Consider the following 18,374-nt stretch of genomic DNA (forward strand, 5'->3'; position numbering starts at 1 on the left):
GGTGGAGGTGTTTTCAGGCAGCTGGGTGCACCAGGTTGAAGCAGAGGTGTGGGCACCATCAGGGTGGAGGTGGAAGAGGGGGGTTGGCCCGTGTGGGCAGGCTGTGCGGAGAGAAAAGGCAAAGCACAGAGCCCTGGGAGCCCCACGATTGGGGCTGGCAGAGGACAGGAGATACAGCCAGAGAAGCAGGAGGAAAATCATAGAGTGGGGTCCCTCATATCACCTGTCTGTCCTCTGTCTGTCTTGATCATTATCTGTCCCTTCTGTCAGTATAGCTGCTGCTTCTTTTTTTATATATATATATTTTTCTTCTTCTTTTTTTAATTTATTTTAATTATTAATTAATTAATTTATTTATTTAGATTTTTATTTATTTTTTGACAGAGAGAGAGAGACAGCGATAGAGGGAACACAAGCAGGGGGAGTGGGGGAGGGAGAAGCAGGCTTCCCTGCCGAGCAAGGAACCCGATGTGGGGCTCGATCCCAGGATCCTGGGATCATGACCTGAGCCGAAGGGAGACACTAAACGGCTGAGCCACCCAGGCACCCCTCTTCTTCTTCTTCTTTTTTTAAAAAGATTTATTTATTTATTTGAGAGAGAGGAAGAAAGTGGTGGGAGGGGCAGATGGAGCAGGAGATAGAGAATCTCAAGCAGACTCCCTGCTGAATGCAGAGCCTGACGCGGGGCTCGATCCCACGACCCTGAGATTTCCACCCGAGCCGTAATAACCCTGAGCACACCATGCCTGAACCCCTGACTTAACGCATCTTCTGCCCCAGCTGCAGTCTGGGAGCTCTCGAGGGCAGGGCTTGGGCCTCCGCTCTCCCCTTCTCTCCTATCAAGCACAGGGCTGGGCACCTGGAAAATAGAAATCATGTTGGAAGCAAACCGTGAGATTAAAGTCTTTCATTCCTCTATTGAAGAGACATTTCATTCTCAGCCTCCAGCTGCGCCCTGAGCCCTGCTTGAGTGGTGAAGACATGAGGATGGAGTAGATTGACCCTGCCTTTGAGGGGCCACAGCCTTGTGGGGGGACAGACACGTGAACAGTGAGGCTCTAGCGTGGCCAGAGCTCTGAGAGATGGCATGCAGGAAGCCACAGGAGCACACGGGTGGAGAAGTTTCCTAGACAGGGCAATCCCTGAGTTGACAACTGAAGGATGGATGGGGGTTTGCCTGGTAGAGATGGAAGGAAAGCATTCCAGGTACACGTGCAAAGGCACACTGCTGCATAAGAGCTGGGCCTCATGAAGGGTCTGCAGGCCTGTCTGGGGCAGAGGGAAGAGCGTGGGGCAGACTGGGTGTCAGGAGAACAGGGTCCCAGTCCCAGCTCTGCTTGTAAGAATCTGTGTGACCAAGGACAAATCCCTCCCGCCCTCCCCTTCCTTGCTGCCTCTGGGCCTCATTTTCCTCATCTGCGTAATGGGAACCAGGTGACTTTATCCCCAAAGCCCCTCCAGCTTGGAAGCTCTCGGGCAACCTTCCAGTAACTTGTCCGGGTATACAGGGTCTGGGGCCCTCTGGGGAATACTTATAGGTTTGTCCTGGTTGATCCAGGCTTAACTCTCTGGGTGCCAAAAACATTTGCTTTATTGCAAGTAGTTCTACCTTCCTGAGCAGACTGGGTCCAGCCCACATGCCTAGGAACACCAAGTTTGGGGTCTGCTGGGATGGGTGAAACTGGACACATCCACTGGGAGTGGTCATCTCGGGCCTGCCTGGGCGGCAGGTGGAGTTCTGAGCTGCGGGGATGGAGCTCAGCCACGCCCTACCACCTTCCTTTGCAGGGACTTGCTACCTCGTGGTCGCTGGTTCTCCCTTTTATAAATATCGTCAGCCAATCAGCTCACGCCTTTCCTCCTCTGAGCTGGAACTGACCAATCACACTTGATCTGGTTTCTCCGTTGCTAGGAGCTGAAGGCTACCTCCCCACCACAGAAGGGCTTGGGTTTTAAAAGTCCAGTCCTTGGTCTGGAGCTGATCCAGGAGGTTGGGAGCTGTGGGAAGATTTAAGATTTCCAGAGTGCAGTGTCCAGTGGGTTTTGCCCACTATCAGGGCTGCTGGAACTCAGAACACCCTGCCCAGGGCAGTCCTGGAGAACTTCCATGAGGGGGCGCCGAAGGAGGGGTTTTCAGACCCAGCTTTGCCGTCCTTTTCTTTGGAAGGGATGCCCTCCTCAGTCCCCTGCTGGCAACCTCTGCAGTCTCATCCTGGGAGTATTGGGACTCCTCCCTGTCCCTCTGTCAGTCCTGGCACTGTCCTGGTCCCTGGGATCCACCCTGTCCTAGGACCCCTTTCTTCTCTCACACATGAGCGTCAGGGCTCATGCCGAGTGCTGGGAATCTGTATTTTACCCCCAGGCCTGAGTAATGGTCCAGACGCTCCTCTGGAGCTAGGAAAGGAGGGGCTCCAGAGGCTAGGAAAAGGAGGGGACCCCCAAAAATGACATGGGGACTTCAGAGAGAAAGGGAAAGTGTCCTAGGTGGGGAGCACTGTGTGAGCGAAGGCTTGGGGATGTGTATGAGAATGTATGCTTGTTTATCTGCCTGTATACACACCACGTGTGCATGTACTGTTGCTTCCACGCACATGCCTTGAGCACACGTGTATATGTGTGTTAAATGCCAAGAAAGGATACTGGTTGGTGCCTCCTTGATTGGACTTGTGGATTTTCTTACCTCCCTGCCGTCTTACCATGAGAAGCCTGGGGTCTTGCGTCCTGGGCTCTAGCTCCCTGTGGGCTCAGGCCCCTGAGCCCCATCCCCATCCAGTCCCACACTATCCAACGCAGCAACAAAATCTTGATGAGACTAACACACCGCAGAGCCAGCATCACCTCCAAATGGAGGAAATCCAACTCAATCCGTCATATGTTCCCACTACCAGGGCTGCTGGCAGCCCACATGCCACCCAGTTTTACTTCTTCTGGGTCCTGTGGGTCTGTTCCCACATGGAATGTCACTCACAAGGGCCCAGAGAGGATAGAAGGGTGAATAAAACCAGTGCCCCCTCTGGCCCGGCTCTTGGGCCTGTCCCCTTGAGCAGCCTGGTGTCCTCCTCTGTGCTCAGGCTGGGCCCATCTGGGTAGAACCCAGATTTCTTCTCATCAAAGGGCCTGCCTGTGTTCCTGAGCTACATCGAGGAATGAGTTCACTGACCTGGGGCAGCAGGAGTTCACTGACCTGGCCTGGGGCCAAGGCCTGGCTTCGGGCCAAGGCCTGGCCTCACCAGGGACTCTGTTCTCTCTGAGCCTCAGTTGCTACATCTGTAAAAAGACACTTTCAATCCCTGAGGCTCAGATGAGGGAAGATGGGCAGGGTCTCTGACCTGTGAACTGCTGGGCCCACACTGCCTTGGTATCCACTGGGGCCTTGGCCACTAGGAACATCTAAGGGCAGAAGCCAGAGGTGGTGAATGTTTGGCCCAAGGAGTACTTTGAAAAAAATCGAACTAGCGGCCAATATTTTAAAAATGGGCAGTTTCCGAGGAAAAGCTGGCTTTTGGTTTCTCTTGAAAAATCAACAGGCCCATTTCTGGTTATCTGACCCCTGGGTGAGGTGACCCCTGGCCCTTTCAGAAAAGGTTGACATTTCAGAAGGGGTCTTCCCCAGTGGCCCAGACAAGTGAGTGGTGTGTATTCAGGTGGGGGAAGGGAGCACAGCTGCCTCCGGGACCCCTCAGTGCACATCCCCTCTCTGTTCCCCACCTTCAGCCCCAACTGTCACCTGGGAGCCTGATTTCCTGCCAGGAAGGGAGCAAGGAAGGAGTTGAGCTTTTTCTCCTCCATCGCCTTGACCATTGCCCACATGGCGTGTCCTTCCAAGACCCATGGAGCCAGCTGGGCAGGTTCTTCCAGAGCAGGTGTAAGCTAGGCCAGACATTCCTTTTCTTCCTAATTCCTCAGTGAGGCTCCTTTGTACTCAGGTAAAGGTTTGTGCTGTGGCCAGCTCTGTGGAATCAACCATTTGGGACAGGGCTAGGAGAGCTGCTCTCATCAGGCTGGAAGAGGGAGTTCCTAATCCGCCCCTTCTCAGCTGTGTGACCTTGGGGAAATAACCTAACCTCTCTGGGCTCAGTTTCCTCACCCGTAAAATACTGACTCCCACGGGCTGTCATAAGGATCAAATGGGATCAAGTGTAAGACGATTTCCTGACACAGGTCAGGCACACAGCAGGGACTTAAGTATTTGCTGAAAGGGGGAGTTGAGGGTTCCCAGGCCTAGCAGTGGAGCCTGCACAGTTGCTCTGCAAAGGAGACTGCATAACAGTGTCCTGGGGTTGGCTGGGGCTGGATGTGCTGATAAAAATAAGGGGCCTCTGCCTTGGGACCTTGCCCCTTCCAGGCTGGGATAACTGGGATAATGTGGGAGGGGGAAGCAAAAGGTAGGTGTAGTTCCTTCTCTTTCCCCATCCTCCACCCTTGTAGGGGGTCACAGCTTTTCCCCCATGAGTTGGGCCCCTTCCTCAAATGGGGAGGGTCCCTGCCTTCTTCAATCACTAGAATCTGACTGCCTGGTTTTCAACTGAAATGTAGAGTCTGGGGGCCCCAGAGAAGCAGGGTATAGAGGGAACAGTTGGTCCCATAATCAACTGTCCTGGAGCAAACTCATGAGGTTGCCCCATCAAGACTTATGGATGGTGGGTGTGACGACTGAGAAATACACTTTACCCAGTTTTTAACTTGAAAGCCCAGGTAGGGCAGAGATATTCCAGGTCCTCCAATGGGGGCACTTTAGGAGAGAGAAGATCTGAGTAGCCTTTGAAAGGACGGCCTCTCTCCTCCTTCTCCTTAATGCTGCCATCTGGCCGTCTTTCAAGCACAGCAATGGAAACCCCTGCCTTCTCTCTAGATGTGCCCTCACGTCTGGGTCCCACATGGCCGGGGCTGCCCAGGGAAGATGATGATAATGGTAGTGATAATGGCAGCTGATGACATTTACTGAGCACCTGGGCTGTATACCTCCTGCCACAATCACCCCAATTCCAGGGCTATAGACCAGCCCACCTCTGTGAGGCACACCCTTTATATGAAAATTCAGATGGGAACGGAGCCACCAACAGGCAAGAGGGAGAGGTGCATTAATTCATGAACATCGCAAAAGGATTCTCCTTGGTGGTGATGGTGGTGAATCTGAGAAATAGCTCCCCATGTGTGCTTATGGTAATAGTCCATGTCTAAAATGTTGACCTACCAGTCTGGTTTTAAAGAACATGTTCAGGGGCGCCTGGGTGGCTCAGTCGTTGGGCATCTGCCTTCGGCTCAGGTCATGGTCCCAGGGTCCTGGGATCGAGCCCCACATCGGGCTCTCTGCTCAGCGGGGAGCCTGCTTCTCTCTCTCCCACTCCCCCTGCTTGTGTTCCCTCTCTCGCTGTGTTTCTCTCTGTCAAATAAATAAATAAAATCTTTAAAAAAAAAAAGAACGTGGGCGCCTGGGTGGCTCAGTTGGTTAAGCGACTGCCTTCAGCTCAGGTCATGATCCTGGAGTCCCGGGATCGAGTCCCGCATCGGGCTCCCTGCTAGGCAGGGAGTCTGCTTCTCCCTCTGACCTTCCCCCCTCTCGTGTGCTCTCTCTCTCTCTCACTCTCTCAAATAAATGAATAAATAAAATCTTTAAAAAAAATAAAAAAAAAGAACGTGTTCAGAGAACTAAGTCAGCTTTGGGGTCTGCAGGCGTCCTGCCTATAGGCAGGAGAGGTATTTCAGGACCCTGGAGAGTGCTCCAAACTCTCTGGAGGTGGGTGGAATGAGGCGTTGGGCCTTTCAGAACAGGTTCATCCCGGGAAGTCATCATATGAATGGGACCTGGGCCTCGGGCCCTGGGGACATGACATACCCAAGTCATTTAGTAAGTCAGTGGCCTCATGTTTCCATGTGGTCCAACTGCCAGGGACTGTGTCTTCTGGAACAGAAGCAAAAACAGTGACAGTCCAGCTTGCTTCTCTGTGCTGAGTCTGCAAAGACACAGGTGTCACTTTCTGCACTCTAAAAAGTGTGTGAAAATAGGAGTGTTGTATGTCGAATCCTCCGCCAACACCACCTTGGGTTTGGGGGCACCTGGGCTTGGGGGCAGTACCACCTGGGCTTGGGGGCAGTAGTTGGTTGTTTGGATGGACAATGAGGTGAATGGTTACAGTCTTGGCCTCTGCAACCTCACTGTTTGAAACTGAATCTTGGCTCTGCCTCTCCCAGGCTGTGCAAATTTGGGCACATTACTTAACTTCTCTACTCTTCAGTTTCCTTATCTGTAAAATGGGTATGATAAAGCACCTACATCATAGGGTGCTGTGAGAATTAAACATGATATATACAGCACTGAAAGCAATGTTTGACATGTGGTTAGTGCAGTAAAATGTTATTATTTTTAAATCCAAGCATTTCTGTCCCAGCTCTGATGTATGACCAGGTTCTTCCCATGGTACCCCCAGTCTTTTTTTTTTTTTAAGATTTTATTTATTTATGAGAGAGAGAGAGAGAGAGAGACCATGCACAAGTGCAAGGGGAGGGGCAGAGGGAGAGGGAGAAGCAGAATCCCCGCTGAGCAGGGAGCCTGATGCAGGGCTTGATCCCAGGATCCCAGGATCCCAGGTCCTGAGCCAAAGGCAGACACTTAACCGACTGAGCCACCCAGGTGCCCTGGTAACCCCAGTCTTGCTTGTAGGGTCAGACTTGGAAGAGGTAAATGCTTCCTGGGCTTGTAAGCTGTTGGAGTGTCTGAGGAAGCACGGATTTGGGAACTGGGAGGCCCGAGTGCCCTGGGCCAGGGGCTATGGACACCCTGGGGGGAAGTTGGGCCCTGGTGCCAGCCCCCACCCTGCTCCTTCTTCGTGGTGGTTCCAACCATGGTCTTGAGGAGCCAGCAAGACCGAGGTTCAAATCTTGGCTTTGGGGCATATAGGCAATGGCCTTGGGTAAGTCATTATTAGCCTGTGAGAGACTCATCTTTGTCTGGCTATGATAATCCCTTGGCATGGTTGTGCAGGGGAGGAAGTAAGAACATGTAAGCAAAGGCCAAGCACAGGTGCTGTGAGGCCTGCGTGGTGGAGGCTGTCACATGGCTGTCTTCCTAATGTCTCTGTTTCATTTTGGGTCTCTGCCACTCCCCTCTCCCTCCTAATGGATGAGGTGCTCACTCCTCCTTGACTTCCTGGCTTGGTCCACTTGGAAGACTTGGGGATCTCTGCAGTCAGCCCATCCAAGCCCAAACCTCAGAGAGAGGTTTTTAAAGGATAAGAGAGGGTGCTGGTCCCTGGTGGCCCATTCCTTGTAGGCTCACCCCTTCTCCAGGCTTCACCTTAGCAGAAATGCCCTGGACTTCTAGGTGACTCCTTTGTCCCGTAGCCCTGGGCAGACACCACTCTCCACCTCCAGCTCTGCCCCATTCCCACAGCAAATGGTGAGACGTTTATCCTATTAACAGCTCAGATTTGACAAGTGTGAGCTGGGTGGGTTCTAGGTCTTAGCACGTGAGTTGTCTCATTTATAATTAGCTTTTAATTAGCATCTACTTTGTGTTTAGCAATGTAGGAAGCACTTTACCCACCTTATTTAACCACCCAACTGCTTCTAGAGGTAGCTATTATTACTAATTTTATTTTACAGGAGAGGAAACTGAGCCCTGAAGGGTTTCAGTGATGCTTGGGTCACATGGAGGGGGCCTTGAAGCTGCTGGGAGGAAGTTTGTAAAGTACTTCACACGTGCCCAGCATGCAGAAGGTGCTCAATAAAAGCCCTGTCTACCCTAAGTGCCTCTCCAGAACCCCTCACTGAGATGACCTCTTCATGCCCTCTTTCCCACCCTCATACCAGCTCTTCTGAGCATCAGAAATGCATTAATTTGCAGTTGAGCTAGGCACAATGGTGGAATTCAGGCACTGTGAGTTGGGTGAGGAGGGGGACACAGAAAATGATCATTGACTCCAATCACAGCCAAGGCTCCTTCCCTTTTGCTCTTGTGGTCACGACCGAGCAGGACTTCCAGGGGCCTGGCTGTGGAGTCATCATGAAGTGATGTCTGACTGTCATGAGCTCTCATTTGTGGATTATTCATTCTGCCTGGGACTTTGAACACAGTCCAGCCCCTCACTCCTCCCCTGCAGCTTCTCTGGGACTGGGGTGTGGGGGAAGTGGGCCAAGACTTCAACGGTTTCAGGTTCCCTACTGTCACTATCACAGGGCCTGGCCTTGACTATGACTTCTCTGAGATCCCCACCTGGCCACAGAGGAGACCTGGCTTCTCAGTGTGGCTCTGCTATGGGCAACCCACCATCGGGCTCATGGCAGGTCTTTGTCACTCTTTGGGCTTCAGTGTCCTCATCTGTAAAATGGGAGGGTAGGACTGGCTGTTCTCTGAAGGCTCTCCAGCCCTGTCACGTAGTGGAGAATCCCTCTCCCTGCCTTGCCTGCCCTATCAGAGGATATATAGTAGAGGGTGGGGACAGAGGACCTGGGGTAGAATAGGAAGTGGGGAATGAAGCAGAGGAGGAGTTTCAGTGGTTCCTAACTCTCTGGCTTGAGCAATTGGTTGACCAGGGTGTTGTTTATTGAGGTAGGGAAGAAAAAGAGGCAATCGTGGCTTTGGGGAGGAAGCATGAGTTCAGTCTTGGATCTGTTGGACTTGAGGTGTTTAAGGGATGGGCCTAAGCAGCCAATATGGAGGTGAGCTTGGATTTGAACCAGGACTATCTGTATGAAGGGCCATGTTCTCTCTAGCACACCACCCCAGGCAGAGTGTGCAGTGTACAGTCGAGCTACTGAGGGCCAAGGAGGGGTCAGAGAGGGCTCATGTTCAGGGCAGGGCCAGCAGCTGGGAATAGCAGTGGTGGGGAGTAAAGAAGGCTTAATCAGGGAGGGCTTCCTGGAGGAGGCCACTGAATGTTATGTTCAATAGATACCAAGAGAGGGTGAGGTCTGAAGGGCAATAGGGGAATAGTCAGAAGGGTCCTTGAAGGTCATGTTCAGCAAGATGATGTGACTTGCCCAAAGTCATACAGCTTGTGACAGAGCCAAGATTCCAACCAGGTGTGCCTTACCTAGTGGTCTCTGTTCTCAATCAACCCCATAGGATAATGCTCTCAGGGCATGAGGCCGGGTCAGGGGAGAGGGGAGGACCAGGAGTGATGGACTTAATCTCTCTCAATTTAGACCAGTTTTCCCCAATCCATGTGTGTTTGGTCAAATTCCATATAAACGAAGAGACAACAGAGCTCTGACCCTGGAAGTCACAGAACACAAGAGCTGGGACTGCCCTAGTTTTAAGACAGATCTGACTCGAGGTACAGGACTGCACCCAGGTGGCCTGGGGGACTACTTAACAGCTCCCAGCTAAGGTACACACAGAATCCCCCTTGGCCCCCACACCGCTCTGTCACCACGCCCAGAAGTCCATCAGCCGCCTGACTTTGGCACAGACGTTGCCAGCCAGGCTCCTCCCAAGAGGGAGCGCATCTTTGGCCCCGCCCATTTGGCACGGAGGGCACTTACCAGACACTTCTCTCCTGGGCAGGAGGGGTGCAGGTCCCCGGACGGGGGGCCTTTTGTCCTGGCTTCGCAGAAGGCCGGTCTGCCGCTTGAGGGGCTGGCTCGCCAGGCAGAAGGGCGGGGAGCCGCGGGCACGGCGAGCTGCAGCTGGGGCGGCCATGGTGAGCATCAGCAGCTTGCAGTGAGCATGCAGTGTCAAATGGGGTGCATTACTCTCCATGCAAATTAAAAATTAAAATTAATCAAACACTCAAATTGATTTCCTTCCCGTCTGTTTGCTCTGCTGTGCCAATCAGATGCCTGCCTGCCCGCCTGGTCCAGTTGAGCCCGACTCCAGGCCAGGGCTGGGCAGCTCAGGCGGCTGCAGAGGTCTCTGCAATGGGCCTTGAAGCTGCAGGCACCTCGTTCCCACCTTGGGAAATCGGGTAGGGGTCAACCCAGCCGGGTCCCCCAGCCTGAGACCGGGTGCTGGGCTTGGAAAGGGGAGCAGGCGGGAAGACAGCATCACTCTGGTCCAGAGGAAACACTCATGCTGGGCCAGGAGGCAGAACCCTAGGGAATACTCGTGGGGCCATCATCAACAGACATTTTGAGGCTGGGCGTCTGGTCCCTTCTCCAGTCTCAGTTTCCCCATCTGTGGAATGGAAAGAGAGAGACAGATGGACTAAGTCCTTCCTGGTTCTTGTACTGGCCTATGGTCTGGACTGGCCTTCCCCGGGGATGGACTCTCCTCCAATCCCCAGCCGGCCAGGGGCCCTGACCTCCCCAGCCGGGCCTTGACCTAGCACTTACCACTGCGCAACTGTGGGCAAGTCACTCACCATCTCTGAGCCTCAGTTTCCTTCTGGGTAAAATCAGGATGATAATGCCGGTGTGTGGAGGGAGATGAGCATGCAAGTGGTTTATTGGGATCAACACCAGGGAGGGGAGGGAGTGAGGGAGGCAGAGTGGAGCAGAGGGAGAAGTAGGACTGGGGCACCTTCGCAGTACAGATCCATGGGCATCTCTGGGCCTCAGCTGCCTGCGGCGTTGACCTGAGTTGGGGTGAGTGTCAGGCCTATACCCCTCTTTGACCAGTGGTTGCATGCAGCTGCCCATGGAAGGGCAAGCCTTGGAGGAGGAGGCTCTCGCTTCAGCTGAGGGGAAGGTACTCATGTGTGGTCTGCCAACCTCCCCACTCCCAGCAGCAGGGAGGAGTGTCTCAGCCTGCAGGGGTCTGGGAAGGGCACTGTGGGGCCCCCTGCACTCTGCAGACAGTCTAGGGAGGCTGGTGTGAGGGTATGCCTCCCCTTAAAACCCTTCAAAGTCCAATCACCCTCACGTGACATCCAAGGACCTTGGTGACCAGGCTTGATCCCCTGTCCTGCCACCTCCTAGCAGTGTACCCCCCTCGACAGTGTGGGTGTTTTCTAATTTTTCTGCAGTCCTCCCTCTTTCCCTCTTTGCATTCAAACACCATCCATGTGGCCAGGATATACCCCCTGGACCCCTGCAGTGGCCAGGCCTGGGCTGGTGGGTGTGGTGGGTGCCAAGGAATCAGAGGTAACCCGGACCCGGTTGTGTCCTTCCACCCCACCCCCACATTCCTCCTTCCCTAGCCCCCCACCTTCTACCCCCCCGTGAATTCCTATGCTCCTTCAAGGACAGCCATTCCATGGCCATTTTGGGAGAGCCAGATCAGGCCGATGCCAGCCCAGGTGAAGGCAGTGGGCTCCCCGCTCACCTCTGAGGCTTGAGGCCAGGCTCCAGGGGCTCCTGACTCTCAGTTCTACGACCCTGCCAGCCTCCAACCCCCCCACCCCAACCCGTGTCTACTCCAGAACTTGGAACCTTGGCCTTACTCTGTGGAAGTGGCTGTTCAAGTGCCTGTCTGCCCAGGGCCTGTGAATCTCCTGAGGACAGGGCCCCAGGGGCCTGGCACAGAGCACACCCTCTGTGAGTGGGAGCCGAATGGCAGGTCTGCCTCCCCCCTCCCCCAGCCCCCTGCCATAGCTTCACAACCTCCCAGGTCCCCGAATTCCTCCTACCCCACTGGCCTCCCAAACTGCAACTCCAATCCCATCTCTCAGGAACAGGACACCCAACATCCCCCCTCCTGCTGCGTGTGTCTGTGTCCCCCAGGGGTGATGATCTCAGGTTCCCAGGAGGAATGCTTGACAAGGGGTCAGTGCCCCTGACAGAGTAGCTGGAGCCTCCAGCTTCCTTTATCCTCCCTCCTACCTAGGGAGACACAAGGAGTAAAGAATTATACCCTTTTACAGCTGGGAAAACCAAAGGCCCAAGGATCCAATTCAGCTTGGGGCCCGATGCTTCTCATTCCTCCTCCATTCCTGAGCTTACCTTCCCTAGCCCTTCCCAAATGGAGTATTCCAAGGGGCTTCCCGGACCCTCACCCACTCCCCACATCAGATGTCTGGGAGTCCCTATTGGCCTGTAAGAGCTGAATTGGATCCTTGGGCCCCGGGGCTCTAGGGCCTGGAATCTGGCTCTGGTGGGGTCATTTTGATTGTTTTATCTTTTCCATCCCCTTGTTACAGGGTGTGACCAGAATCAACCAGAGATGGCAGAGAGGACCAGTCCAGTCGCTGCTTGACAGTGATGGGGGACAGGGAAGGGCAGGTATCACCCAGAGTTATTTAGCTAGTATCTGAGTGGAGGCTGAGCCCAGGTCTCCTGTCCTCCTCACCGTGCTGTCAGGTTGGCTGTCAAGTCTGAGTCCCCAGCATGCCTACCTTGTGCTAGGGTCCGGACATTAGAAGAAAGGGTTAGTATTGGTCCCTAGGGGCAGGCTGCCGAGTGATGGGCTGGGAAGCAGTAGGAGGAGCTGTGGGGCACTGTCCTCTGCTTCACATCTCCAGGGCCAGCCCAGAGCCACCAGCCTAAACTCCCAACTCCTGACAGGGCCCACTAGAACCTGTGGTCCTGGCCGCATACCACCTGCAGCCCCATCTTCAGTTGTCTCTTCTCATGCTCTGACCACATGGGCTTTCTCTCCTTCCTTTCACTGCAGGGACTTTGCACATGCTGTTCCCTCTCTCTGGACTCCCTACTCCTAAAAATTAACATCTACCCAACTTTCTGGGGCTGGGTCAAATGTCACCTCCTGCCTTTTCCTGATTCCCAAGACCAGCCTGGCCCTCCACCCACCAGCCCCATAACTTCATAGCACTTGTCTGAGGTATAATTCCACATCTCTTTGCACAGTGGTTTGAGTTCTTTTTCTTCCTCTAGACTCTAAGTTCTCTGATATGTATTCCCCACACCTGACACAGTGCCTGGTGGGGAGTAAGCCCTCAATAAATGTTTGTGGAAAGAGGGGCTCCTGGGTGGCTCAGTTGGTTAAGTGTCTGCTTTGGCTCAGGTCATGATCCTGGGGTCCTGAGATTGAGCCCCAGCTCAGTCTCCCTGCTCAGTGTGGAGTCTGCTTCTCTCTCTCCCTCTGCCCTTCCCCTTGCTCATGCTCTCTCTCAAATTTAAAAAATTTAATTAAAAAAATTAAAAAAACATGTTCGTGGAAAGAATGAAGAACAATGGCTCTCAGTTAAAATCCTGGAGCTTCACACTGAACCTTGGTTTTTTTCTTCTCTGAAATGGAAATGATAAACCAGGATCAGTGTGAGGACCAACCAGTGAATGAAGACTCCTGACACAGCGTCTGTTAAGAGTAAAGAGGAGGCAAGAAGTTGCTGTAGGCAGGGGGTAGTTGAGGAAAGCTGTTTAGGGGTGGAAGGACTTGAGACGTGGATGGATTGTGTCAACCAAGTGGTAGGGATCTGTGGGAAAAGACTGGAGGTGGGGAGATGGATGTGAGATGCACGGAGACAGCCTGGCTGGGTGGGGCCGTTCTCTGAATCTTGAGTGACCCTATTTATTTTTCAGCCTGACCCTGGAAAACAGGGGTTGGCTAAGAAGGCAGGCAGGAAATGCCCACTGCCTCCTGGGACTCCATGTGGGTCACCCAGCCCCGGGCAGGACCTGGCTTGGTGACGGGGTCTGGAACACTGCCAGGGTCTCCCCCACTGGCCTATGGAGATAGCTGAAAATAGCAGAGGGGCCCTGGACCGGCATCTGCAGGGGCACTGACCCAGCCCTCGTGGCAGGAAGCAGCCAGCCCCCAGCTTCTGGTGAAGGAGCCCCTTCCTGGAGCTGCCCACACTGGCCCGCCCCCAGCCTCTGGCCCCCAGCCCCCAGTTGCTGTTGCTGTGGCAGCGGAGAGTGATTCCTCTAAGTGGGCCTGTTCATTATTCTTGCCTCGCCTCTCTGTAAAGCCTGCTGGGAGACAGAGTGGCAATAGCTCCTGGCCACCAGCACAAGGGCAGGATACAAGGGGGTCCCAAAGACACCTCTGTACCTGCCTGCCTCTGTGCAGAACTCTTGAATAGAGGCCTGAGGCCTGGAGCTGCTGAGGGAAAACAAGTGAGTTATGTTTAGTGCCCCTCTGGGACACACCTGCTTGCCCCCATACTTAGGGAGGAAGGTGGGGCTCAGAGAGGGTGTGCTAATTATCTGAGGTTGCACAGCAAAGCTGGGGGCATAAATTCCCAAGCATAGACACAAAGGCTGAGTGGCTCCCAGAACAGTGAAGTGGGAAAAATGGACTGGAATTGTTGTTCTGCTTGGATGTCAGGCACTCTGGGGAAAGGCTGTTTGTCTGTTTGGCTTCCCTGGGGCCCACCTGGAGGCCCTGGGAAGACTCCTCAGGAGGTGTGTTGAGCCAGCAGGCAACAGCCGTGAGCTCATCTCCCCTGAGGCCTCCAGGAAGTCTGGTACGAAGGCAGAGGAGAAATGGTTGGAAAAGGAGGGAACAGGAACAGTAAGGGCCTTTGGGATAGGCCATAAAGCCAAGCTCAGGTGTGGGGAAAGAAAAAGACATTTTCTGAACGTCTACTGTGTGTTGGGTCATTTTTGTGCATTATCCTTTTTTTTTTTTTTTTTTTTTTAGGATTTTGTTTATTTATTTGAGAGAGAGAGAGAGTGGGAGGGAGAGGGAGAGAAAATCTCAAACAGACTCCGAACTGAGCCACAGAGCCTGATGCGAGGCTCAGTTCCATGCCTGCGAGATCATGATCTGAGCCAAAACCAAGAGTCGGACGCTTAACCCACTGAGCCACCCAGGCGCCAGGCGCCCCCTCCCTTTTTTTAAAGATTTATTTATTTATTTTAGAAAGAGAGAGTGTGGGAGCCAGGAGGAGGGGAAGAGGGTGAGAGAGTCTTAAGCAGACTACTCACTGAGCGAGGAGCCTGACCCAGGGCTCGATCCCACGACCCCGAGATCATGACCTGAGCTGAAACCAAGAGTAGACCCCTCAATGGACTCTGCCACCCAGGTGCCCCTGTGTGGATTATTCTTTACGAATTCTTCACCAGCCTCCTTGGTGGCTGAGTATTTTTATTCCCATTGTACAGGACACTGAGGACACTCAGGCTGGAAGTGGCACTGGGTATTGCTGAGGTGTGGAGTCTGTGCAGGGTACCTTGATGGGGGGTGAGGGTGCCAAAGTCTAGCCCTCCCTGGACTCACATCACAGCCAGAGCGAAGCCTGGGCTTCTCCTACTTCCAGCTCTGGTCAGCAGGGGGAGACTGTGCTGCGTCTGGCTGCAGGAATTGGGCACAGAGGTTGGGATTGGGTTTCCTAGGAGAGGAGAGGAGGCCCCTTTCAAAAGCTCCTGGATTTGGGAGCCCTTAGCCATGCCTCTGTGATAGCTGAAAGATGGAGAGAGCTTCTGCCTAGATTCGCTAAGTGGCAGCCCTGTTGCTGCCCGAGAACAAAGTTGAAATTCAACAATTCAAGGCTCTTACAGCTTCTCTTCCCTCAAATACACCCATCCTTCCCTATTTCCCACTACCATGTCTTCGCAAATGCTCTTCTCTTGGCATGGGATGCCCTTTCTGTTCCTTTCTGCCTGGCCAACTCCTACTCATCTTTCAATACTTGGCTTCAGTGCCACCTCCTCCAGAAGATTTCCTGGACTTCCTCCACCCCCAAAAGTCCATTGTATCTCCTGTTCTTTCATGTTTTTAACGGCAGGAATGTGTCTAAACCATCTGTGTGTTCCCAGTACCTAGCATAGGATGGGGCACATAATAGATGCTTAGTAAATAAATGGGCAACATGCATCCCTCTGTGGAGGCTGGAGAGCAGGGGTCTGTCTGGGGTGGAAGTAGGTGTGGGGGACACGGAAGATGAAATGCTCATGCATCGGGCCTGTTCAGGATCAGGCTGACAGGGAGCCTTAGGGGTGAACTTAAACTTTATTTCCCAGGGGCATCATGAAGGTCCAGGGAGATCTTGGATGTAAAAGAGTTCTGTAAACTGTAGTGTGCTGTCCCTGGTAGGTCCTTGTACCTTTCAACTTTGCCTTGTTCCCCTGATGAGGGTGGGGAGAAAGGTCAAAGAATGAGGGAGGGGGCAGACCAGGCCTGGTGGGGGTGGGGTGGCAAGGAGTGCAGCCTCTGCTGTTGCCCCAGCTCTCAGAGGCAAGGAGTGGGTGGGATTCCGGGTGCTGAGGGCCTGGCTTGGGACTCCCTCTCCTATAGGATCTAACACCATATCAGAGTTCGGCATGGCCCCAGAGATGATGTAAGCCAATGTCCTTCCAAGGAAGGGTAAACCGAAGCCCAGAGAGAGGTAGGCATTTGTCCAAGGTCACACAGCAGGAGTGGGAGGCCATCCTATGAGCCCTGTCCTCCCAGCATGACAGGTGCCCTCATCCTGGGCTCAGATCCGGACAGCTGTTTCTCTGATCCCTCCTCCTGGCCCCCGCAGTATCGGCGCCCAACCCGCACTGGCCCACACCCCGGCCTGCCCCTAGGCTTAGACACCAACAAGCATTGCGCGCCCCTTGGATGGCACGGTCCGGACAGCTCCCGACCGCCCTTCTCCTTGACTCACCTCCAGCCCGGGAGGGCCGGGATCAACGGCGGCGGACGGGGCGCCGCTCGCGCCGCCCGCACCGCCCGGGGTTGCGCCACAGCCCGGGACCGTTCCGGCGGGGCGACGCCGCCCTCCTTGGCGCCCCCGGGTGGGGCAGGTCGAGCCCGGTGCGCTATCCCTTTAAGTCCGGGCGAGATGGGAGCTGTCAGCGACAGCCGAGGCTAGCGCGGGACGTCGCCGCCCGCCAGGCCAGAGCCAGGAGCCGCGGAGCGAGCGGAGAGCGGAGGTGGCGGCGGGGCCGGGGCGCGGCAGGTCCCCTCGCCGCCCGCTGAGCTCTCGAACCCTGGGCCCGGCGAGGCGGGCGGCGCCCAGTGTAATGCGGAGAATGTGAGAGGCAGCGCAGGGCGGTGGGGAGGAGGGGGCGCGAGAGAGGGCGGCGGCAAGATAGACGGAGAGACAGCGGGAGAGATAGAGGACAGGGAACAGGGAGCAGGTGGAAGAGAAGAGAGGAGATAAAAGGAGAGGCAGGGACAGGAAAGGAGGGCAGAAAGGAGCGAGAGAACACGCGGCGCGGGCGGCGGCGCAGGCGAGGAGGAGGGGGCCGACTACTCCGGGTGGGAACGCCGGAAGCCAGAGTTGGGCGCCCCGGCCGGGGTTCGGGCTGCGAGCGCGGCGGCGGCCGGGCGGGGCATGGTGGGGTAGCGGGGACGCCCGAGGGGCCCCCTCTGGGAGCGGCGGGGGACCTGAGGCGCGGCCAGCCGGGAAAGGGACGCAGTGCCACCCCACAGGCCCCGCCGGCCGCTCTCCGGGGGCTCCGGCGGGCCGGGGCAAGGGGGCCCTTTGTGAGCGCCCCAGGAGTGCGGAGCCGGGTGTGCGGCGGCGGGGATGTGTGCGCGAGTGTGAGCGCCCGGGCGGGTGGGAGCGCGCGTTAGGGATTCTGCTGGCATCGCAGCGTGGAGAGCAGGAGGCAGGAGTGGGGCGCGCAGGGGAGCGCGGGGCCCTCCCGCGCACACGCACACGCCGCGCGCGCGCGCACACACACATATACACACGCACACGCCCTCCCTGGCTTGCTCGCTGCCGCTGCCACCATCTCGGAGCCGAGCCCTGCGGAGCGGGAAGAGCCGGAGCGGGAACCGGAGCGGAGCAGAGCGGAGCCGGGGAATGCGGTCCCGGAGCGGAGCGGCGCGCGAAGTGCGCGCCCGGGACGGTGAGTGTGGCCAGGCCGGGACGCTGCGGCGGGGCCGGGGCCGCGGGGGCGCAGGCCGGGGAGCTGGGGTGTCTGCCCGCCGGCAGCGCCGCGTGCGCGGCCTCTGATTGGGCGGGAGCCTCCGGGGCAGCAGTGGGGGTGGGGTGTTGGGTGCGCGCCCGTGGGGGGCGTGCACGCGCGGAGATGGATGGGGCGCGCTTGGCACCCCAGTCCGTGACCGCGCTCCCGCCCGCTGCGCGGCCCCGCCTAACCCTCGCCTGCCGCCGGAACCCCGGCGACTTGGAGCAACTTTGTGTGTGGGGGGAGAGGAGATGGAGGCGTTTTAATGGTGGAATTCCGGCCTTGCCTTCCTGAGGAGAGAACGCGAGGGAGGAATGGGACGGGGGCGCGGGCTGTGCCGCCCGGCGGGTCGAGGGGTGCGTCTCCACCACCCCATCGGCGCAGCCGCCGGCTCTCTGGGACGCCAGTCCGGCCCCGCGGCGCCGCGCTGGAGCCGCTCCCGGCGCTGGACTCCTGTGACTCCGCCAGGGTCCGGCGGGACCGCGCGGCGACAGCTTCCAGGCCCCGGGGCCGCAAGGTCGTCTTTGCAGCCAGGCTGAGGACACAGGGCTTGAGGTGGGGAGTGGGAGACGTGCCTGTGTGTACGTGTGTGTCCCCGCGCCTTCTGCTGCGTGGGACAGGCGGCTGGAAGAAGGGAGCTGCCAGAAAGGGGCATCGCATTAGACCTGGCCCCCAGGAGCTCCCCAGAGGCCAGGGATTGGAAGGGGAACCTCTAGGTCCCTGGCCTGGTGCACCCCCGCCCCCCCCCC

At 56.0% G+C, this 18,374-nt stretch overlaps 1 protein-coding gene and 1 long non-coding RNA gene across 7 annotated transcripts in view; one reads left to right on the plus strand and one right to left on the minus strand.

Annotated features, from left to right (window-relative positions):
- Positions 1 to 638: 638 nt before the first annotated feature.
- On the minus strand, positions 639 to 16,460 carry LOC116640735. Its single transcript, XR_004301050.1, has 3 exons — positions 16,374 to 16,460; positions 9,484 to 10,114; positions 639 to 859 (listed from the first exon to the last, which is right to left on the minus strand). It is a non-coding gene; the product is annotated as an uncharacterized LOC116640735 (long non-coding RNA).
- A 1,020-nt stretch (positions 16,461 to 17,480) lies between these two features.
- The window catches only part of LINGO1 (leucine rich repeat and Ig domain containing 1), a 189,437-nt gene continuing 188,543 nt past the window's right edge, over positions 17,481 to 18,374 (plus strand). For all 6 annotated transcript variants that reach the window (XR_004301049.1, XM_032417929.1, XM_032417926.1 and 3 more), the window contains exon 1: positions 17,481 to 17,565. The gene's annotated coding sequence lies outside the window, so the exon portion shown is untranslated. The remainder of the gene's footprint in view (positions 17,566 to 18,374) is intronic.

This window comes from Phoca vitulina, unplaced genomic scaffold (genome assembly GCF_004348235.1).
Source record: "Phoca vitulina isolate PV1807 unplaced genomic scaffold, GSC_HSeal_1.0 scaffold20, whole genome shotgun sequence".
NCBI classification, from domain to species: domain Eukaryota; kingdom Metazoa; phylum Chordata; class Mammalia; order Carnivora; family Phocidae; genus Phoca; species Phoca vitulina.